This window comes from Theropithecus gelada, chromosome 6 (genome assembly GCF_003255815.1).
Source record: "Theropithecus gelada isolate Dixy chromosome 6, Tgel_1.0, whole genome shotgun sequence".
In the NCBI taxonomy this organism is placed as follows: Eukaryota; Metazoa; Chordata; class Mammalia; order Primates; family Cercopithecidae; genus Theropithecus; species Theropithecus gelada.
The window spans coordinates 91,327,597-91,352,300 of record NC_037673.1 but is presented as its reverse complement, the minus strand read 5'-3'; the positions used below and the strand labels follow the sequence as shown (position 1 = coordinate 91,352,300).

At 43.4% G+C, this 24,704-nt stretch overlaps 1 pseudogene; it reads right to left on the bottom strand.

Moving 5' to 3' along the window:
• Nucleotides 1–16,077: 16,077 nt before the first annotated feature.
• On the bottom strand, nucleotides 16,078–18,197 carry LOC112626669 (annotated as a pseudogene).
• Between the last annotated feature and the right edge of the window lie 6,507 nt (nucleotides 18,198–24,704).

The following is a 24,704-nucleotide window of genomic DNA, read 5'->3' as shown; positions in this document are numbered from 1 at the left end:
AAACTCCAAAACTGCCATTGTTCCAACTGTTACCTCCTGTAAAATCTAAGATGAAAATCTGAAATTTGTAATGGCCATATGTTTTAAAAGATTATATAGTATTTCTGGAAATGTGACTACATATTTGGTCTCATGAGTATTCTTCATAAATACCTAGTCATCCCAGAAATTCTGCAAGAGTGGACTGAATGTCCTAAACAATACTTTTCAAATGTACATCTATTACTGTGTAAAAAAATATCCCCCAGAATTTAGCAGCTTAAAACAACAAACATTTATTATCTCACACAGTTTCTAGGAGCAGCTTAGTTGGATAGTTTGAGTTTGGGATCTCACACAAGGTTGCATCCGAGCTATTGACTGGGATGGCAATTGTCTCAAGGCTTGACAGGGGCTGGGGAATCTACTTCCAAGCTCACTCACATGGTTGCTGGCATTGGTCGTTTGACTGGAACCCTCTGTTCCTCACCATGTGCAGCTTTCCACAGGCTGCCTGAGTGTCCTGACACATGGCAGCTGGCTTCTCCCAAAGTGAGAGTGGAAAGAGAGAGAACACAAGTGATCGCACTTAAGATGGAAGCCACCATCTTTTACAACCTAATTTCAGAAGTGCAGATTCTGATGTTAAATAACATTTCTCTTCACAGCTTCCCTTTAGCAATACTTCCTTTAGGACAGGACCACAGCCCTAAACTTACGAGTTTTTGTAAAAACTACCATTGGGATTCTTCTTATTTCTGAGAAGCTTTCTATTTATCAACTGTAGAGTGTTAGCTGATTTCCGGATGAAGGAGATATAGAGTCTGTGATGCCATTAGTCAAGGTTTTGCCTCTGCCAGCCTGTCCCAGGAAGAAGCATCTGATGTAAAAACATAAAGGAGAGAAAAACATGTGAGAGAAGACAGGACTAATAAGTAATCAACTCTTATGATTGTGATGGTTTGCCTCCAGAATCCCCATTCATTCATTAAAACCAATAGTTATGGCACATTTCCCATGTTGTGACACCATTCTAGGTACTGAGGATAACACAGTAAACAAAACAAAGTCCTGCCCGCAAGGGGCTAACAGTCTGTGAATGTCAGAGCCAAGCATTCCCAGGAGAAGAATACAGAGAAACCAAATATTTTATTTAACAAACACTTAAATAGTTCTTCCTGTACGTCTGGCACTGCTGCAAGCACTTTGAAAATAATTAAGGCAGCTACTTCTCCTAATAACCTACAAATGTTATCCCCATTGTAGGGATGGGCCACAGAGAGGTTTACTACTTTCTCAGGGCCACATAGCTATTACTAGATAGTAAGTCCCAGAGCTGGACTTTGAACCTAGGCAGTCTGGCTACAGAGTCCATGTTCTTCACCACCCTAGGCTAAAAAGTGTTGTTCTCTGATTTTTGAGTAATCACTGGTGCCAATTGTAAATTAATCCACAAATAGTAAATTTTGATCACTAAGTACTGGTGTGGAAATTGACCAGTGACCTAACATTATAAGTTTCTCTTTTCAGAAATCAGCCAGGCACGGTGGCTGGCGGGGCACAGTGGCTCATGCCTATAATCCCAGCACTTTGGGGGGCCAAGGCAGGCAGATCACTTGAAGTCAGGAGTTTGAGAGCAGTCTGGCAAACATGGCAAAGCCCCATCTCTACTAAAAATACAAAAATTAGCTGGGTGTGGTGGTGTGTGCCCGTAATCCCAGATATTCAGGAGGCTGAGGCACTAAAATCGCTTGGATCTGGGAGGTGGAGGTTGCAGTGAGCTGAGATCACACCACTGCACTCCAGCCTGGTGACAGAGCAAGAATCTGTCGAAAAAAGAAAAGGAAAAGGAAAGGGAAAGGTAAGGGAAGAGGGAGGGAGGAGGGAGGGAGGAAGGAAGGGAGGGAGGGAGGAAGGAAGGGAGGGAGGGAGGGAGGAAGGAAGGGAGGGAGGAAGGGAGGAAGGAAGGAAGGAAGGAAGGAAGGAAGGAAGGAAGGAAGGAAGGAAGGAAGGAAGGAAGGAGAAAAGAAAAGTTAAGTTTCCTGTAACCTGTGTCCTTTCGCTGCATGGATAATCACTGTCCCCAGAAGGGCATTCCAGACGTGTCCTGAGACAACCAACAGGAGAGGAGAATCCAAAGTTCTGTCAGGCATCAAGTCCAAATGATGAGGTAAAGATGGAAACCAGAAACCAAGCAGTGACATTGGAGCCCCGTCTGGTCCAGAGCATGACAGGATGAAGCAGGATGAACAGGTCAAGGCAAGAGGGTCAGGCTGGAGGCTGTGGACAGCAGGTCCTGGATGGTACCCAAGAAGCGCTGCCAGGATGGGAATAGAATCTAAAGGACACTCATGAGCAAATCAGTTTCACCAGATTATCATCCTAACTCACTGACCATGACTATTATGATGATCCAGTAACAAACAAAAATGTGTCATCTTTTTCTCAACATGTTGTAAGAAGTCATTTCTGCTCTGGTTTTTTCTTTTCTTTCTTTTTTGTTTAGAGATAAGGTCTTGCTCTGTCACCCAGGCTGAAGTGTAGTGGCGTGATAATAGCTAACTGCAGCCTCAAACTCCTAAGCTCAGGGGATCCTCCCACCTCAGCCTCCCAAGTAGCCAGGACTGCAGGCACGCCATTTTGCTTCACTTAGTTCATTCAAAAACACTTATTGGGAAGAGAATAGATATAAAATGGTATGTAAGATGCTGCTTAATATATAAAAATGAGTAAGACTTGAGACCTACTTTCAAGGAACATATGGTAAAACTAACCTGGGTAAGAAGAGAAATCTATAATAAGATGCATTAAATGAGGTCAATGAATGATCACCATTATTATGACAGTGATGATGATGGTGAAAGGAGCTATAGAGAGTAAGATGAGTGTAATCACATTCAGATGAAGGGATGGCAAAATCAAAAGGAGAAAGAAGAAATCATGGGCAACATTTATCCTAAATAATGAGGTAGGGTGGTGTAATGGCAAGACATGGGCTCACCTCTCAGATCATACAATTTCCATGTGCCTCAGTGTAACCACTCTTCTTCAAACTTTAGAGTTTTTTTTTCTTTTCCTTTGGAAAATTAGCGAATACTACTAACCTGTTGTAAGGATCGAGTGGAATAATGCATGTCAAGATCCCTGCACAATGCCTGGCTCATAGTAGCTATTTTGTAAATGTTTATTTTTCTTCCAAATTAAGTCTACTTGTATAACATGCTTCATTCCTTAATTGCCATTATCTGTTGTATTAACTATCTAATATATATAAAGACTTTTAAAAAAACAAATGTTCTGGCTGGGTGCGGTGGCTCACACTTGTAATTCCAGCACTTTGGGAAGCCGAGGCAGGCAGATCACTTGAGGTCAGGAGTTCACGACCAGCCTGGGCAATGCAGTGAAACCCCATCTCTACTAAAGATACAAAAATTAGCCAGGTGTGTTGGCTCAAGCCTGTAATCCCAGCTACTCGAGAGGTTAAGACAGGAGAATCGCTTGAACCGGGGAGGTGGAGTGCAGTGAGCTGAGATAGCGCCCAATGCACTCCAGCCTGAGTGATAGCATGAGATTCTGTCTCAAAAAAAAAAAAAAAAAAAAAGTTCTTACCTCTTGTTAAGTGTATCTGTTATGTAACTGATTAATTTTAGCTGTATCATTGCTCTTGTTCTATTAACCTTATGTCTAAAAAACAAATGATGTACAATGTACTTTCCTGGCCAAAAACAAAAAAAAACCAAAAAAAAAAAACACAATAAACAAACAAGAGAACCATTGTGAAGTGGTTTTCAAACTATCAAGTGTGGGAAATGGTATTGTCATAATGTGTACCTTATCTTATATTCCCTCATTTAGAAAGAAGTCCCTGCCCTCTACCCTTCGAGTGGGAGACACCTTTAGCAGATTTGAACTGGGTTTTTACCCTGGTGTGTCTCTGGGCAAGTTTTGCAGTAACTGCAGCCTCTTTTTTTGGAATATTTAGGGTCTGCTTGAGGCTGACTTGGAACTTGGCCAGTGCTTTCCATAGAGGTGCAACATTGCACATGTAAAAAGAAAATAGATCAGAATCTCCTGTAGCTGTGCTGTCTCGTTCCTCAGCTAAAGGTCATTCTTAATCCTTCTATAGCTCCCAGAATGCTGTCTGCAGTGGTTTTTTAAGTTCTCCAGGGAGGAAATGGCGTCTATAAAGCAAAGCAGGAAACAACCTCTTCACGGGAGCAAGAGACCACAAATGTTCCAGAATTCCATTTAAAACACTGCAAAGATGAGTTCTAGGGAAATTGATGGTCGTGTTTTTCCCATCGTTAAATTTTGGAACTATATTCCCGGATAGAATTACGAATGGGACTGTAGCCATCAGCCTTCTGTGAAAGGGAATGGAGAAAGAGACAAGTCCACAAGCCAGTGTCACCACACACGCAGAGGATGGTATTAAGCATGGCTGGGGAGTTCCCAGTAAACCAAGGAACCACCAAGCCGAGATCAATGTGAGACTAATTGCTTCTCAGAAACATAGAAAACAAAAACAACACCGAGAATGTCACACTCAGACTGCTGTGAAGCACGTGGCATTGAACACTAGGAACCTGTGGGCCTCACCTGCAGAGCTGACTCCTTCCCTTAGCAGCCCCATTTCTCAGGAGGAGCAGCAAACCCCCATCTCCAGTGGAAGGCAACCAAGTCCATTTCCCATAGCCACGGGCAGCCCCTTAATCACTCTGAGTATTTTCCACAGGCTGGGCTATATAGAACTTACCCATTCAGAGAAGGGGTTATTTCAAAACTCAAAGTAAATTTGTTCTCTGAATATGATCTCATTTCCACATTTCCTAAGCTTACCAGCAGCTTGAGTTTCCTTTTTTCTATTCATAGCAGTTCCTTCATCTACTTTTGACTCAACCCTTATCAAAGCAGGTATAGTTCCCTCAGACGTTTGTCTGGAAAAACCATGTAAGTGACTCAAGAACAAACAACTAAGGAAGCATGAGCACTCTTGTATCATCTTTTTGGTTTAGTATCCTTTATTTTCTAGAAGTGACGCTTTTGTATCTAGCTTCTTTGTATGTATTAACTAATAAGAAAAACGGAAAAATATATACAGATAGAATACATATTTTACACAAATATATATATGTATGTATATAAAATGTGTTGGCCAACACCATTATACTTTACTGCGTAAGGCGTACACATTAAAAGAAAAAAAAAGATAGCAATGTCTCCTTTAAAAGTTATGCCAAAATTAAAACCTATGCCACTTGAAAAGGTTAAAGCACACTATTTCTAACACCTATTAAACTTCTTTGCTTTCTTAAAACATTCTGTACAGATACTGCCTAACTGTGGAAATACAGTACATCCTTTTCCACTTTTTAGCCCCTAAAATAAAACTAGCTCTCTCAAGGCAAAAAAGAAAAAAGAGGTAGGTTTTGTTTTGATTTCTTCTCATGTGGTATCTCAGCTCATGCTGGGGAAGTGGCTGCAAACGTGCTCACTGTGCCCACACTGTGGATCCCCAGGCTTGGGGCTGGAGCATGAAGTTCTGTGAAACTTGGTTTAGCCTGGGCTCATTTTGGTGCCTGAGCCCAAATATTTCTTGCCTCTTTCTGCTCCTACTCTCATGCCACTGTTCATTCTTTATTTCTTTTCTTTCTTTTTTTTTTCTTTTTTTGGAGACCGAGTTTTGCTCTGTCACCCAGGCTGAAGTGCAGTGGCGTGATGTCGGTTCACTGCAACCTCCACTTCCTGAGTTCAAGCTATCCTCCCGCCTCAGCCTCCCAAGTAGCTGGGATTACAGGTGCATGCCACCATGCCTGGCTAATTTTTTTGTATTTTTAGCGAGCTGGGGTTTCACCATGTTGGCCAGGCTGGTCTCAAACTCTTGACCTCAGGTGATCCTCCCATCTCAGCTTCCCAAGTAGCTGGGATTACAGGTGTGTGCTGCCACGCCCAGCTTTGTTTGTTTGTTTTTGTTTTTGTTTTTGTTTTTGAGGGGGCAGGTCTCACTATGTTCAAGGCTGGTCTTGAACTCCTGGCCTCAGCCTCCCAACGTGTTGGGATTGCAGGCATGATCCACCATGCCCAGCCTCATGCCACATCTTGATGTGGGCCTTCACTTATTTTTATGTAGCTGTTAGCCCACTTTTGTACTTGCCTTCTCAGCTTCCCTCAAGGGGCCTAGAAGGCATCAAGTCAAGACAACTCTAAAAGTTTATTCTGATGAATAGTCTAAAGCCATGACTATCTGTTGTAGAACTATCTGTTCACTTTAGCCAAAACACAAAGCAAATATACATTGGCTGTAGATCTCACATGAATTTTATCATTTCTTGCCATTAAGCTTATACTATAGAAGCCTGCCAGTTGGGGACAAGCTGTGAAATTTGGGTTTTATAAGTAGATAATACCATGAAGATACAGGTAATACTGTTCTTTTTAGTTCTTGTGATTGTCCTTTGGGCCAGTAGCAAAGAAGCCATCCTGGCAGAGAGGCTGACTTTGGGGTCTACAGACACCCAAAGGGCTCTTGGATAGAATCCCAAGGTTCTATAAAATTGGATGGGGAAAGACTCGCTTATTTATTTTCACTAACCTGTAACTAAAATTCAGCAATTTTTTGATTAAGAAAGCAGGTAATCGTCTTAGTCCATTTGTGTTACTATAAAAAAAAATCTGGGTCTGAGTAATTCACAAGGAAAAGAGGTTTAATTGACTCATGGTTCTACGGGCTGTACAAGAAGCATGGTGCCAACATCTGCTCCTGGTGAGGGCCTCAGGCTGCTTTCTCTGAAGGCAAAAGGCAGTGGGGAACCAACAGGTGCAGAGATCACATGGCAAGAGAAGCAGCAAGAAAGAAAAAAGGGGGAGATGAGAGGATCCTTTTTTTTTGAGACTGAGTCTCTGTTTCCCAGGCTGGAGTTCAGTGGCACGATCTCGGCTCACTACAATCTCCACCCTCCTAGTCAAGCAATTCTCCTGCCTCAGCCTCCCACGTAGCTGGGATTACAGGTTCCTGCCACCACGCCTGGCAAATTTTTTGTATTTTTAGTAGACGGGGGTTCACCATGTTGACTGGGCTGGTCTCGAACTCCTGACTTCAAATGATCCACCTGCTTCAGCCTCCCAAAGTGCTGGGATTACAGGCATGAGCCACTGCGCCTGGTCAGAGAGGCTCTTTTCAAAACCAGTTCTCTTGAGAACTAAGAGTGAGAACTCACTTCTGCAAGAATGGCACCAGGTCATTCATGAGGGATCCACCCCCATGACCCATATACCCCCCACCAAGCCCCAGTCCCAACACTGGGGGATCACATTTCAAAATGAGATTTAGTGGAGCCAAAGAAACCATATCCAAACCATAGCAGTAATAAACAACAATCAACACCTATGACTCAGTCACCAACAGCTGTTGCTAATGCTTTGAAACATCATTTACGTTCATCACCATTTTGAAGGTACAATACTTATTTAAACTCATCAGTAGATCTTCTTTAATGTATTATTAAAGAAGCATCTAACTATATCACATATTTTAAAAAGTGTTTGATAACTATTCTTCAGTATAATTGGTTTCTTTGGTATCCTATGCATTTAGTTTTATGCTTTTAAAAATAGCATTCTGAGAAAGAGTCAAGGGTTCTACAAGACTTCCAAAAGACGCCATGTTTTTAAATCAAAGATTGGCACTTCCTGCACTAGGTTTCTTGAACTTTCAGTTATAGATACATCAATCACAATAGAAACATGGTGGATGATAATGGCCAATGCTTAAGGAATTTAATTTAGGCACGGGCTTCTAATACGGGTTCAGCCATCCTGGCCTAATACGCTTCAATGAAAGGGTGGAGAGAAAAAGAACCTATTGTCAGCAAGCTTTCAGAACTGCAAGGCAAACCATTGCATAACCACAGGCTTGATTCACTAGTTGGCCATCTTTATTCAGCTTGTTGAGATTTTGATATTCTTGTCTTCAAGGATGATTACAGGTTACTAGGCCTTCAGGTTCAAAATTGCCCTCTGCAGCTTTTGTGAACTTCCCTGACTCCCTATGTATTGCCAATTGAGTTCCCTGATTTTTTGTCCTAGAAGTTCTAACATAACTTTGATTTAGGGTTTCATTTAGAACTCTACAAGAAATAAGGTTCTTTGTCGCCAACAGAAATGGACTATAATGTCAGATCCTACTGGACTTGAGATTATTTTTCCCTCAGTTTCAGCTGATTCATATTCTCAATGGCTGACTCAGTTATGACTCAATAATGATGACATCGTTTTAAATTATAAAATTCGAAGAGAACCATGGACAGAAATAGAAGGGGAAAACATGTAAAATGAATAAGAATAAAAAGAAAACATGTCAAATGAATAACAGTGTTCCTTTGTCTTGGTATAAAACGGAAACTTTTCTAATAATAACACATCATTTACATGAGTGCTTTTATAGTCATTATTTGGTTTGATGTCCATAGCAACTCTGTGAGGTAAGCAGTTGCAGAAGCTGAATCTCAGAGAACCTAAAGGACCAGCTGGAGGCCTCAGACGAGAAAGTGAGTCCTGACCCAGGCGGGGGATTCTTCTGCTCTCTGGACCTGGTCTTCTTCTCACAACACAACATCTGAGGAACCCAGAGCCCTTTGGTGAAACTAAATAAAATGACATAAACAGAAAGAAAGAACTGTGTGCTGACTGAAAACTGAATGAGATTGAGGAGCAAAATACCAAATATAGACTGGCTCACGCCTGTAATCCCAGCACTTTGGGAGGCCGACCCGGGTGGATTGCCTGAGATCAGGAGTTCAAGACCAGCCTAGCCAACATAGTGAAACCCCCTCTCTACTAAAAATACAAAAAATTAGCCAGACATGGTGGCGCATACCTGTAATCCCAAGTACTTGGGAGGCTGAGGCAGGAGAATTGCTTGAACCCAGGAGGCAGAGGTTGCAGTAAGCTGAGATCGCACCATTGCACTCCAGCCTGGGCAACAAGAGAAAAACTCCATCTCAAAACAACAACAACAAAAACTAAATATAGGCACAATGCCCAAGTTTTCTGGGAAAGCTCTTAATGTTCATAACACTCACAGAAGAGAAAAGAGGACAGAGAAGTATCATTGGCCATTCTAAGGAAAAGAAAGAGATGATCATGTACATGGAAGGTAGGATCCAGCAAAAGAACCTGGAAATCAGAAACAACAGAGAATCTACCTTAAGTTCTATCTCAATTTTTAACAAGTTTACTGCTGATCTCCTCATAGGTTTGCTTTGTTTTGATATACATACACACACACATAAATATATAAATAAAAATATCTGCATGTATATTTGATGCATTTCTCATGCTGCCACTACATAGTATGATCTATGATGCAAATAATAATGGCTTGGGTTTGTAAATATAATTTCTATATAGTTTGTTGAATCACATGCAACAAAAAATATCTAACATATTTGGTTCTATTCACAAATAAGTAAATAACTCCAGGTCTTGGTTGTTTTTTATGGCAATTAGGACAGATTTTTGTTTTGTTTTTTAATTATCTCTGTCCCATCTACAGGGAAAACTTTGTGTTCATAAAAAGAAAAGGAGGCTGGAGGGCCCTGGCTGGTCGCTAAGCATTGTACATGCAGCCAGTTGCTACACAGGTTTCCCGATCCTGATTTGAATCTCAGGGGCCAGAGCTGTGTGTTCCACAAAAGGCCCTTTGAAACTCCCTTCCCTTCCTGGTTTGACAAAGCCCTAGACGAATGACCTTTGAGGGACGGACGCATTGGTTTGGCTTGGCCTCTGATCTCTCATGAAGGACTGTGAGCCACACTTGTCTGGCTGGGATCTGCTGCCTACTTCCTCCATTTTATTTAGCTCTTTGGTTATTTTCCTAATGAGCTGTCTGTTTGTCTCCAGCCTTCTAGCCAGAAGATGAATATTTGGAAATCATAAACTAAGTATGCAGCACTTCGGACCTAAAAGGAGCCGTTCCATACATTGTGAAATCCACCTACTTGAGCACTTGCCGGGGCTGTCCCTTTATTCTATCTGGCTATTGGCTGGGCAGTCATGCTACCCTCCAGTGAGAGCTGTCCCCAGCCTTGCATTTACATTCTCCCAAATGCCCACCTCCATAGCTGCCCTTCCTCATCTCCCCTACCTTGCCAGATGTGCTTAGGAAGCTAACAGGCAGACCATGCACATGTTTAGGGCAGCAGCAATTCAGAGAAGAGAAGGAAAAATTAAAAATATTTTAATCAACCAGGTGGTTACCATGGGAGAAATTTTTCTATTTATGTTCTGGCTTTGAATAGCTTTTATTTTGAAGATGGGGTAGCAGAAAATGAATCTTAATATCTTTGATTCATGGAAACTTTAAAGGTCTTTATCAGGTACTGCTTTCTAGAGTTCTACAGACTGATTTTTGCTACTCCCTGCTTCCCAGTGAGTCTTGCACCCCAAGCTGATGTGACTCAGGAGTTAAATCCTGCTGGAAATCTGGAACTTGTCAAGCCTTGATCTGCCTTAACATGAACTATTCAGCTCCTATTGTTCCACCTTTGCATGACCCCAATTAAGGCAATTATAGAACCCAATACTTTCAGAGTCTTTAAAGCCAAATGATAAAGATTTATTCCTTAATTTTGGAGTAGTTTGGAATCTTCATTTTTGTGGCGTTGATGAACACTAAGTATTTACTCTCTTCGCATATGGAAAAAGAATTGTATGACCTCAATCTCTCATGTCTTCTAAAAGACTTAAGTGCATATTTTCACTAGATCCTACATAGACCCACTATATAAAATGGGCATTGATGTTTTTATTTTAAGACGTAGGAGGTGCTATGTAACCAAATTATCCTAAATTGTAAGATGGAGTTTACACACCAAGGTAGAAGCACCTGTGGACAAAATGCCCCTAGGAGTCAACTTGGGTGGGTACATGTTTGCTGCGCTGGTTGGACCATTTCTGCTCTAAGTCACGCCAGATGAGGTTGAGAAGATTAGGGGTTGACTTAGCAGCTGTTAGTTACTACCAAATACTGTATGAGCACTAGATTTCAAAAAACTTTGAAATATATACGTATATATATACATGTATGTGTATATGTGTAAATATATATATAGTGTATATATACATATTTGCACAAAAAGTAAACCAGGTAGACAGTGTACATCTCTTAAAGGAATTACAATAGCACTTTAAAATAAAATTTAAAAAACTACATTGCCCACAGCATTTAAAATATAGTGTAGGTATTTTTGACAGCTTTATGAAGTTTTGGAAAAAATAAAACTATATGCAGAAGACCTAACGATTTCATTTACAATGCCAATTTTAATATTGTGTTTTCAGAGTTCAGACAACCAATACATATCCTCGCCCCCAGCGCCCCACGTATCCTTTCCTTGGTAGCCTCGTGCTGGGCAAGAACAAAGGGACTGAAGTGGCAAGATCTACTCCACATTCTGTCCTACTCCTCCTTCTACCCCTTCTCCTTCTACCCCGACAGGAAGAAATCATGGGGAGGAAGATTTCTGTAAACATGAGGCTCTTGCTCAATGCTCTGGGGAACATAAACCCCAAGTCCTGGCAGAGGGGAAATCTCCTCCCACTTTCTAAAACTAGACAGTCGGGCCTAGTGTGAACCATGGAGTTCAGCAGCACCGAGCCATCCTGAGTGGTCACAGTGTGGCCACATCAAATCGAAACACACAGGCAATTTGAGTATATTTCCCCTGCCAGTTTAGGGTGGAAATGAGAGTGAGAGGAAAGGCCCCAAGAGCCCCAACCTTGTACCCCCCAGGTCACTGGTCGCCTCCTTAGGACCTCCAGGACAAACTGCTCCTCTCTGTGGTGTGGGATGTGCTTGCGGAGACAGCGCGTTTGTTTAGCCTTACACATGAATGTGGAGCATATGGAGAAGTAAACCTCACTGACCACTGCTTCCCCAAGTGACTTCTCTCCCACGCCCCTCATGGAAAGCCCTACAAAGGGAAAATCAATCTTCTCAGCTTTAAACCTGCCTTCTGTCCTCATCAGATGTTGCCAAGCACGAAGCGTTACGGGGGCTCCTATCACAAAGCAAACAGAGCTGGAGCAGCCGGAAGGAGAGCTGCTCTCTAAAAGCTTTTAAACACTGTTATATTTTTAAAACCACTTACTGAAGAGGTGAGTTATTTTCTACTCCTCCTTCCCCAGCAGCACAGACATTAAGGTTACCTAGAAACTTGTCCAGGAAGCATGTGGCAAATAACAACCATGCAATAGAAACATCCGGATTTGTCATCTAATAGGAGATGGTATCAGCAAGGTCATATTTGGGTAGAGGTGGAAAATGAAACTTCATCAGCTTGCATGCCCCAGCTATTGGGGGGCCATTCCCACGTGCTCCGGAGGAAGGAGACTTTGCTTTTATCTTCGCTGGGAGGGCCTTTGATTGGTACAAGTTGGAATTGAATAAGATCTGAGATCGATGCGTCTCATACTGAAGACTGCCCATGGGAATAAAAAGCAGAGGGAGAATAAAAAGACATGAGGTGGGGTCGCCTCTACCCTGGAAGAACATCTAATCCGTAGGATGGATGAAATGGGATGTACACAGAGAATGACCTGAGAACAAAATTGTTTTTTTAAGTTTCAGAAGCAAAATAATATTCCGTGAAGGACCAGAAGGGGGACAAGAAGACTTCTTAGTGAAGGTGGTTTTAAATCAGGTCTTGAGAGACAGTGAGAACAGCAAAGAAGATGGGAGAGAAGGGATGGGGTGGCTGGCATGGTTAGCGAGTCACATGTACTGAGGACATGGATGTGGTGCCGTTTACTTTGATATTTCATTTCCATTATTGTAGGAGAAGGAAAGGGAGATGACTCCTCTTTATTTTTATAACTTTAACTCCAGACTTTCTAAAAAAAAGTCTTCATTTCATGAAAGCAGTGTTGCTGTTTCCAAAGAGTTTATTCCTAATGCGTATTTCCAACCAACACCCTCTCTCTGTCAGATGAGGTGATAACATTTGTAATTGCAGAGAAGCAGAAAAGTGTGACTCACCTGTTTCACCACGAAGACTTTGCCGCAGACGTGGGGCTTGGGGAGATTCAGCTGGCATAGAAAAAGCAGAAGGAGCAATGGGCCACTGGGAAAAATGGTCTAGGGATCTTTGCTGCACCCAATTCCCTTTTGCTTTACCCCAGAATATACCCTTTTTCCAATTCATCATAAAGAAGGGGGACTACTGAAACTCAGGAATTCTGGAAGTTAAGCTATCTGCAAACTTGTTCTGAGGAATCAGTGCAAACCCACAGGGCCAGCTATGGGACAATTCCTGGGCTTTCCACACTGACTTCTTTCCATTCGATGGTCATCAGTTTTATCAGGGGCATCAGGGCTTCTGCGTAAGCCAGTAAAACATGGCCGAAGGTACTTGAGCAACCACAAAAAAATTTGACACTAAAAATATAGGCAGGAAATCTCCACATGCAAACAATTCTCAGGAAGAGGAGAAGGGTGCGTCATAAAAGTCCGGCTGACATTCTACACTCCTCTCAAATTACATGCAGCCAGTGCCGTCGACCTGAAAATATTGAGCAATATTCCAGCCATCCTCTTGTCACATGTACTTCATGAATGCTGGGCTCATCAGGCAGGAGCACCCAGGTGTCAAAACACTCGCCAGGGAACTGAGGAATGTGGCCACGGTCTTCTTGGCGAGACCTTGACTGTAGGAGGCACCTGACCTCAGCTCCTCTGAAAATGGAATGAGGCACTTTACAGATCTGTACCTGGTCTTCCCCTGTCACTTTGAAAAGGATAAGAGGCAGGAGTTTAAAGTATGAGTTGGCAGTTGAAAGATTTAGTGGCCCTTCTGACATCCCATGGTCTCAGGAAATTCAGTTAAGCTCTCTGCGAGTTTCCATTTCCCCATCGCTGAAATGATGTGAATTCATGCTACCTGTTCAGCAGATATGAAAATGCAGGAGACCCAGGCATTGTTCTATGTGTGGGAGAGTGTATGTGTATTGGTAACAACTGTTTTCTTTTCCAGACTTACTGTTCTCACTACCCTGATGTATCCAGATCAGTTATAACCTATTACTTAGCAAAGTTTCAGTTTAAATTTGTGTCTTCTCACTCACACATAAAACACATACACACACACACTCAAAAAGGATCAGAATTTTTTTTTTTTTTTTGAGACTGAGTCCACTCTGCCACCCAGGCTAGAGTGGTGCAGTCTCGGCTCACTGCAATTTTTGCCTCCTAGGTTCAAGCAATTCTCCTGCCTCAGTCTCCTGAGTTAGCCGCCTACTACTCAGGATTACAAGCACCTGCCACCATGCCCGGCTAATTTTTGTATTTTTAGTAGAGATGGGTTTTCGCCATGTTGGCCAGGCTGGTCTCGAATTCCTGACCTCAGATGATTCACCCGTCTCAGCCTCCCAAAGTGCTGGGATTACAGGCATGAGCCACCGCGCCTGGCCAGAATTCTTTGGTCTTTTTTTTTTTTTTTCCAACTACAATATGTTTTCCTGAGTGAGGAAAAAAGAATTTACATCACAAGGCAAAAATTACTCATAATATTGCATGCATCTATGAGAACATATTACAATACAAGCACCATTTTCCCTGGGTGCCAGGGGTGGGGCAGTTTAGCTGGAAAAGCTAAATTCTGCTCCACTTGGATTGAAAATGTTCAGAAGTTTTGTTTGTTTATGTATTTGCTTTCTTGCTTACTCACCTGGGACATCTAATCCTTTAGTCTGAATAGTGTCCAGTGAATACCCTCCTGTTCCTCTCCTCAGTCCTCACCCAAATCCAGTAAAGCAAGAGATCAGTAGGGCAGTCAGTGGGCTCACACCAGTGAGGCCAGGAAAGAAAACAGAGCTCAAGAGGGTCCACAGGAAGGTTTCCTTCCTTATCTAGTCCCCAGAGGCTTTTTTTCCCAAGTAAAACTCCCCAGGAACTAAAAACAAAGGAAACACAAAAAATTCAACGTGGTGTAGACATTTTGGTAGAAGAACTTTTATTGAACAGTAAGATTTAAGATTTCACCAGGTGAGAGGGGGAATTGAAAATTAGGAGAAAAATTCCTAGGGGACCAGTTAGCCAGAACAAGGAATGGGGTGCAGGGAACTTCTTAGGGATATATCTTCCCCGCACTACGGGTAGAGAAGCAGCATCAGAAGCAGGGCACTGGAGAGAGGCATAGAAGAGAATCACCTTCTCCTGGCCCAGGCAAGCTACCTGGTGTACCTTCAAGTTCAGGCCAGCTGCTGTTCCTGCGGGCTCTTGGAGATGAAAAGGTTTCCCATGCCCTTACCTCCTCCTGAGTTAATTCTCTCCAGGTGCTTCTCTTGATGTAAACCCAGGGTGCTATTAGCAGGCTCCTTTTTGTTCTCTTGCTCAAATCCTTTCCAACCTGCGGAGCTCTGCTGTTTCTAATTTCTAACCTCCAACTTGTTTCTTTGCCCCAATATTGAATTCTGCCATAATCTTCAGATCAACTCTAGTTGTCTCCATTTTTTTTCTGAATGCTAAAACCTTCCAGCCATCTTCTCTTCCACTCCCTGCCCACTCACGAGTCACCTGCATTTCTTACCACAGTCGTCATCCTTGTTTCCATGAACGATCCTCTCCAGGGCTTCCTGCCAGAAAAGTATTTTGCAAGTTTCACTTGAATTTCTACACAATATAATTCTGAACATGTAAATAATATATAAAGCCAATCTATGTTTGGAGCTAAGAGTGACAACAATCTCTCACACTACAGATCCGTCCCAAATTGGTAATGCCCTAAAAATAATAATAAAAATAAGGTGCATAAAAAATACTCAAATCCCTTCGGTTAGTACAAAAACAACTGGTGACCTAAAAACTCAAGGAATGGCTCAGAGTAAAGGGAAATGTAATGTTGACTCTGGTTTACAGAAAGTGAATCTGAGTCATGGCAGACCCTGAAATTTCACATGAACTCATTCTGCCTATAAATGCCCCGGCATCAATAGTGAGCAAACGTGCATTCTGGCCAGCCAGGCAGAAGCACTTTGTTTTCCATTGTGCGGTGACGCCAGATCCCCATTGCTTCTGACAAAGGCCCTCGTCAAGCCTGTGTGTCATCGCTTGCGTTTGCTACAGCTGCAGCGAGGTGCGTGCAGACCCACTTCCCGACTGCGCATCAAACGGACTCCTTCGGGCCAAGACAGGCAATCCGGGTCTGCGCGGGGTGCACTGCCACCTGCTGGACTTCACGTGGTGGAGCAGCAGCCTGGAGAGGCTGCAGAGTCCAAAAAGTCCTGTCCTTGAGGTTTGCTTTCAGACTACGGCCAGGCCTGACTGCAAGAACAAAAACACTAGCAGAAATATGCACCCGTTACGCAAACCAGTCCTTAAGGCTGCACGTGATCCTTTCCTAACTACAGAATGTGGTGTGGCGTGTATGTGTGCACCAGTGTGTATGTGGGGGGGGAGGGAGGGTGCACCCATTTGTGGTGGGGGGGTATAATGTGGTGTGTGCATGTGCATGTGTCTGTACATGACCTCTCACAGGTAGGAAAAGTGGCATCGTCGTCATCTTGTTGGATTGGTAAGGAATTGTTCAGTTGACAGAGATTTTTATATAATTTGTTCCATTTGTTTCCTCGCTACGCCGTACAAGTAGATAAAATGTTCTCGACCAAATGAATTGCCAGTGCTCTGGCTTTCTAGTAGAATTACTCATGACCTAATCACACTGGAGGCTGACAGCTAACTAATGATCTTACCCTCTTCTCAAAACACTTTGCCATATGAGAACAAAGACTGTCACGATCCCCCAGCCAGGCAGGGCTGGCCCTGGGCTTGGAGGAGGCGACCAAGTAAGACACAGCCAGCTATGGGAAGAAGTCAACCGCTTCCATGAGGCCAATTGTGGGTGTCTCAGGAAACAGACAAGTTGAGAGTCTAGATTTTTGCCAGATCCTCTGTCCCTTTAGAGACATGCTTGCGTGTCACATGTATGAGGCAACTTTCCCTGCCTAGGAGGTTACTGACTTAAACCCAGGGACACTTCTTGAAGTGGGAGGCCTGACAGACAAAAGCAAAGGTGTTTGATGAATGGCCCTGCTAGTTGGTGATGTGGAAGTGTTTGCTGACAGTTCTGGAAACACCAGGGAGCCAACAGATTGAGTGTTCTATATTTTCCTGGCTACTAAATAATAACAACTACAGTTTCCTGAGGGCTTACTCATGCCAGGCAGAAGGCTAACTGCTTTACCTTTGTATTTTTGTTCATGAAATCCTCAAAATTGCTCTATAAGCCATGCACTATGATCAGCCCTGCTTTCCTGGTGAGGAAACTGAGGCCCAGAGGGGTAAGTTCCCTGCCTAAGGTTACACAGCTCAGGAGTAAGGGGAGGACTCAGGTCTCTGTGGGCCAAAGGCCAGGCTCCTGATGCTGACCCTCCTGCTTCCCTGCCATTAGAGCCCTGCGAGGCCCAGACCTGCCCTCTATTTTCCTGCTCATTTTAGGGCCACAGTGACTCACCAGCCACATGCCCACACCACTCATTTTCACGGAGCCTTCGAGTATGAGAGCAGGGCTTGAGGAAAGAGCTTTCGTTCACTTTGTTTTGAGCCAGGGCAACAGACTGGGAAGTGGTTGGAACACACAGTTCTGGGTCAGAGGTCAGAGAACAGACAGGACTCCAAAGGCTAAAGCAAACAAGATTTCTCACAGCAGCTCTGGCTGCATTGAGACCCGTGGGCTGGGGCTGGCCAATCTGTCCCCACGTGGGATAGACTGTGTCCAGAAGGGTGGCCTGGCCTGTTCCTGGCTAGAGCAGATGAGGAAACCACTGTCCTGGATTCAGCTCCCAGTTCTGCCACATTCCAACTGAGGGCCTGTGGGATAGTTGTGAAGAGCCACATATGGCAACGTCATCTCTCAGGAACCCAAGACACCAAGGCTCCTCACTTTAACATGGCAGTAACACCAGCCAGCATGCCGAACTGCTGTGGGGTAATGAATGGAAGCTAATGTATGAGAAGGAGCTGTTACACTCCAGGACTCTAGATATCGAATTTTATGGTTATCAGTTTCACAGCAAAAAACAAAAAAAAAAAAACAAAAAAAAAAACCTCTCATTCTCATATTATTCTTATTAGTTCTGGCATGCACTTACATGAGAAATGGCGAAGGGATATTCTGCTTGCAGTCTTTTGCCATCTGGCAAAAACTTTCTAGACAGGGTGTCATCGTGTGCAGCTTCCATGATGCAGTTTGATCCCGATAGGTAACAAGAGTGACACGTTTTATCAAAATCTTCCTATGTGGCTCAAGGTCACTTCCACTGACACCAGTGCTATTAATATTTCCCCCATTAAGCCAACCCGTTCTAAGAACCAAAGAGAATACCATAGTTCCAGGTTTCGGTTTAAAGGCGCTGATGGATGAGAGTGAGAAGGGAATGAATGAGGAAGTCCAGTCCTCCTGCAGGAGCGGGGAAGCTAAGACCCAGGCCAGCACTGTCCCCTGACAGCCTTCTCAAGGGTGCGGGGCAGCCACGCGGAAACTGGCACTCACTAGGCCAAGACAGCGCAGCCTCCAACCTTCAGACAAAAGCCTTTTGTCTGGGAGGTGCTGGGGGACACCACACAATGCTGTTTCTTTCTAAATTATTTTTTCCCCCTGAATGCTATCTAGATCCTGGAAATCTATTTCCATGAAATGATTTTAAAATATCCTATATGATAAGTGAACACTTGTCATAGACATGAATGTCCAACATCAAGGGCATGGTTAAACAGAGGATGGTGTATCCCATGATGTTTATGAGAGTTTATAAACATGTGGAAGAAGGGTACAATAGCATAAAGGAAGGCTTGCGTTAGGCTTACATATGAAAAATAAAGAAACAAGAAAAAAAAGCTGCAGGCAGGAGCATACGATGGTAGGGGCTGACAGCACACAAGATACATGCTGAAACTGTTCTGTAGGATACTGAAATGGTGGATACTGACCTGCATTCGTCAAAACCCACAGAACTGTACAACACAGAGAATAAACCTTAAAGTAAATGATAGACTTTATTTAATAATAATACATGAATATTGGTTCACTAATTGTAACAAACATATGGCACTAATACAAGATCTTTGTTGCAAGATGTTAATAATAGGGGAAATTATGTGCAGGGAAGCAGGGCAGAGGGAAATAGCTGTCCTAGCTGCTCAATTTTACTATAAACTTTAAACTGTTCTAAAAAATGAAGTCTATAATTTTCTTAAAACTAAAAATAAATAAAGAAATAACCAGAAGGCAATACATCAAAATATGAATAGCACCGTTTTTGGATAGTGAGATTATGACTAACTGCTTTTTTGTTTTTTACTTTTCTGATTTTCTGCATTTTAATTTTATCAATCAGGTAAAACTAATGAAAAGTTTCACAATCTTGTCTGCGTGACTATTCTCTGAGGCAGGAACTGTGTTGGCTCACAGTGCTCTGTGGTCTAGTTCCCCAAACACAGCAGGAATTTAGTAAGTTTTGTTAATAGAGCACATGCACTTTTATATATGTCTTTAACTCTGTCTGCCTTGCAGCCTGCAAGCTGGTCGCCTCATGGCCCGAGAGAGGGCAGCAAATTAAAGTAATAATTGTGAGAGGAACAGATCAGAGCATCTAACGAGTGGTTGGTTGGGTCACTGTAAACTGAAAATCTCTCCTTAAGTGGCTAGAGGCCTGCGTGGGCATCTCGAGAAGCCTCTATTAAGTGGCATCAATGGGTAGAGTGGTGGGTGCTGATATAAGACCAAACCCAAGATATCATGTCATCAAACAAGAAGCATGGGCAAGGCTTTGGCACATAGAAATTGCTGCAGTGGGATTGGTTTGAGAATTGGGAACAATTATACCAAAAGAATTCTTAGCTGAGTGTCTGATTCTTGGTGAACAGTCAACAAATAGTAACTGATACTTGAGAGCATTAGAGGGGTTTGTTAGATCCTAGTTTTAGGATTATTTAGGAATAAAGCTCAGAGATAAAGCAATCCTTTATATTAAAGTTGTTTTACAATTTACAATGCTTCTTGACATTGATCTCATTAACTGCCTTCATTTGTAACCTTGTATGACTGCAAGCTCCTTGAAGACAGGGCCATGTCTTGGTTTTGTATCTCCCCCTCTTAACACTATGTCTGGCACATGGTGGGTTCTTACAATGGATTAAAGGCTCTTACTGCAAATTCACTGATGCCTCCCATCCAGATGTCTATGTATTTTATTTCCCCTTTTGATTCTGGGCCTGTGACTATTTTGACCAACTGAGTATGGTGGAAGTGACATTATGACACCTCTGAGCCTAGCCTTAAGGCAAAGTTGGTCTCTTGGAGCCCTGAGCTTTCATGTAAGAAGCCCAGCTACCCTGCTGATGAGTCCCTGTGGAAAGGCCTAAGACGACATGGAGAGGGAGTGGAGCCCAGCAGAGTCCAGCCTTCCAGCCTTCCTCGTCAAGGGATCAGATAAGTCAGCAAAGCCATTTTGACCAGTCCAGATCAGATCAGCTGCTATTTAAATATCTCAAAGACTCCAACTGACTCCACAGGGAGCAGAATCAGCCAGCTGAGTCCTGTGTGAGTTTCTTATCAACAAAAGTCATGAGATACCTCGAAATGATTGTTTTAGCCACTAAGCTGGGGTCATTTTTTATGCAACAATAGATAGCTAGAACAGCTCTTACTAGATGTTTGCTATGGATGGATAAATGGATGGGTGGATGGGTGGATGGGTGGATGGATGGATGGATGACTTAGAAGGGCCATTATTTTTCCTAGAGGAATAATGCTCAGAGAAAAAGCAATTTGCCAGAGTTCCTGTAGTAAGCGTTTGTCATTATTTCCTCCTCCCTTAGCATCTGAACCTCCTTCTCCTTTTGGAGAATTTTTGGTCTTATTAGGTAGAGCTACTTCACATTACAGAAATGAAAATACCATGTATGCCCTTCCACAGCCTTCCTTAAAGCTAAGGTACAGGCCCGTGGTGCAAGATCTTCCAGTGAGACACTCCTGCCTCAAACTGAATCAGAAATTGGGGCAGGCTCCATTCCAGTAGCTGGGGGGCAGCAGTTGGAGTCTCAGCAACACAGACCCTCCAGAAGCCCCGCAGCCATAGCCCCAGCAGCAGGGTCCCGTGTCCAGGCTCCCTGGTACAAGCCCCCCAGCCAGGTCCCATGTCTAGTGATATGAGCCAGGGTTGCTGTGTCCGGCAGCAGCAGTATCTTCACTGCATTGTGAATCCAGGCCGTTCTTCCTACCTCCAAGTTTGTCATCTCTCCCTCTCAGGGGTGGGGTGAGCTATGCTCTCCTATATGTTTTTAATAAGTTTCCTCTCTGCTGAAAGCTAGGAACCCTGGCTGACAGTACCAGATGCGGATTTCTCATTCTAGGATGCCATGTTCTCTATAAATCGTTTTCAAATGGTGTCCTCAAGGTCCTAGGGTTCTGCAGAGGAAAAACAATGGGGCAAGAGAGCAGAACTCAGGACCCCCATCCCCCACACTTCCAAACAAGCCGCTTTTACGTTTTTTTTGGAGACAGAGTCTCGCTCTATCGCTCAGGCTGGAGTGCAATGGTACAATCTTGGCTCACTGCAACCTCTACCTCCTGGGTTGAAGTGATTCTCCTGCCTCAGCCTCCCAAGTAGCTGGTATTACAGGCATCTGCCCCCACACCTGGCAAATTTTTGTATTTTTAGTAGTGACAGGGTTTCACCATGTTGGCCAGACTGGTCTCGAACTCCTGACCTCAGGTGATCCACCCGCCTCGGCCTCCCAAAGTGCTGAGGGAGGCTGGCACTTGCCCAGTCACTTTTATATTTTTAACACTTTATATTTTTAATACTTTACATTAAATTGATATTTTTATATTAAATTATTTTTATAAATATAAATATTTTATATTATATTTTAATACTTTATATTTAATACTTTATATTTTAATACTTTATAGTTTTAATACTATGATCTTCTATAAAATTTTCTTTGGAAGAATAGTTCTGTTTCTAAAAAGCAAGGTTGAAAATGATCACTTACACATATAAAACCATAACCCATGTAATAGATTGTTTGGTGAAGAAAAGAGAATTAAGCAAGAGAAATGGTCACATAAATGTCACAGTGAGCCCTAAAAGAGATGCTTTTGGGGCTGGGCGCAGTGGCTCACACCTGTAATCCCAGCACTTTGGGAGACTGAGGCGGGTGGATCACCTGAGGTCAGGAGTTCAAGACCAGCCTGACCAACATAGCTAAACTCTGTCTCCACTAAAAATACAAAAAAATTAGCCAGGAGTGGTGGTGGGTACTTGTAATCCCAGCTACTCAGGAGACTGAGGCAGGAGAATTGCTTGAACCCAGGAGATGGAGGTTGCAGTAAGCCGAGATCGTGCCATTGCATGCCAGCCTGGGCAACAAGTGTGAAACTCCATCTCAAAAAAAAAGAGATGCTCTTGGCTGGGTGCGGTGGCTCATGCCTGTAATCTCAGCACTTGGGGAGGTCAAGGCGGGTGGATCACAAGGTCAAGAGTTTGAAAACAGCCTGGCCAATATGGTGAAACCTCTACTAAAAATACAAAAGTTAGCTAGACATGGTGGTGGGCTAGTGGTAGTCCCAGCTACTTGAGAGGCTGAGGCAGGAGAATCGCTTGAACTCGGGAGGTGGAGGTTGCACTGAGCCGAGATCGCACCACTGCACTCCAGCCTGGGCGACAGAGCAAGACTCCATCTCAAAAAAAAAAGAAAAAGAAAATAGAAAAAGAGACTTTCTTTGTTTCACAGTAGGTATCTCCAGGGGTTCCTCCTAGTTAAGGTTGGTTTTGATAGAAAAGTAAAACAGGACATTGCGGGGAGAGGCGATGACAAAGACTGTTTGCCAATATACATCTAGATATGGTTACTTAGAAGCTGTAGAAATGGAACCTCTGGCCCTTTCCTTTTGAAGTTTAATGTTATTAGAACATCTCAGTGGGTAGTAGCAGGGCCCTACACGACCAGCAGACTGGCAGTCACACCAGGGGAAAGGCCCATGAGGGATGATGAAATCTAGACGATGATGCAAGTTCAACCCCCAAGGACATGTCCTTCTCAAGGTGGGCTTGTCCCAGCATGCATCAGGCTACAAAATCTCCTGTCCCAGGCACCTTGAACTATGGGGAATCCCTCTGGGGCAATGGCTCTGTGTGTCTGTTCATGTATGTGTACACGCACACGGGTGTGCCTGTGCAAACATAGAGATGCTGACGGTAACACCAGCACCTTCACCTGTGGTGGTGTAGAATGATCCCAGCTGAGGTTGGTGAGAAGGGTCGTCTTTTCCTGCCCCCCAGCCATAAGCAAAGGCTGCTGGCAATTGGCCGGAGCCTCAGGACTGGAGCATCTCTAATCTTCAACCACCACAGGAGGGAGCAGGGTCTGCCTTTAACCCACAGCACATCTTGCAAGGCAGCGAAAGCCCCAGAGCAGCACAGATGGGGCTCCCTGGACCAAGTGGCTTTGGAGTTCCTTAGACTCAGCACTAGAGTTGGGGAGATTCCAGCAGAGGCAAGAAGGACATTCTCTTGACAGTAATATGAGAGCTCGAGCTATTTTTTTTGAATATGTTTTAAAGCATGGCTTTACTTTGTACTCCAAGCTGGAGAGATAGGAAATGTGTTCTATACACTGTCCTTGGGTTGGAAGAAACCTTAGGGTGACACAGACAATGAACGATGTACACTTAAAGCAGTGGTTCTTAACCAGGGAGTGATTTTGACAACGTCTGGAGACATTTTCAGTGGTCACAATGGAGGCAGGGGTCTTACTGACATACAGTGGATAGAAGTCAGGTGTGCTGCTAAGCCCTATGATGCACAGCTCAGCTCCCCAAAATAAAGAATTATCTGGCTCAAAATGTTAATCTGAGGTTGGGAACCCTGACTTAGAGCAAGAGAGATCACTTCCAGCTGGTTAAAAAATAAACCAAGGGAAAAGATGAGAAATGTGTAAGACACCATGTCAGGGAAATATGTTCTCTGGATTTGAAATGTGTAAGAATCCACAGACTCTTATTGGAGGGGCTACAGGTGAGGTGGCTGCCATGGATCACATGCTATCAAGTGTATATATAATATCTCATGTTTATTTTAAATCCTTGGTCTGTCTGGCTGGACATGGTGGCTCATGCCTATAATCCCAGCACAATGGGAGGCCAAGGCGGGTGGATCACCTGAGGTCAGGAGTTCTAGACCAGCCTGACCGATATGGTGAAACCCCGTCTCTACTAAAAATACAAAAATTAGCTGGACATCATCCATAGTCCCAGCTACCCAGGAGGCTGAGGCATGAGAATCGCTTGAACCCAGGAGGCAGAGGTTGCAGTGAGCCGAGATCACACCACTGCACTCCAGCCTAAATGACAGAGCAAGACTCCATCTCAAAAAAAAAAAAAAAAAAAATTCCTTGGTGATTCTGCTCTAATATTTTTGCTTTGGGTGGTATGTATTATAGTCTTGTGCAGTTGTGGTCTTTCTTTTAATGCAATTGTCCTACTTAAGTATTGACTTCTTCTGTCCTGTGAGCTCCTGTTGAAAGGGGGTACTGGCTACTCTGGCACTCTGCATCAGGAAAGGAGTATAAGGGAGGGTAGGTGGTTCTAAAGCCCCAAGCATTAGAACCACCATTCCTACTCCCATTTGCTAACATTCTCATTTGCAACTCCAGCCAGGATTTACCT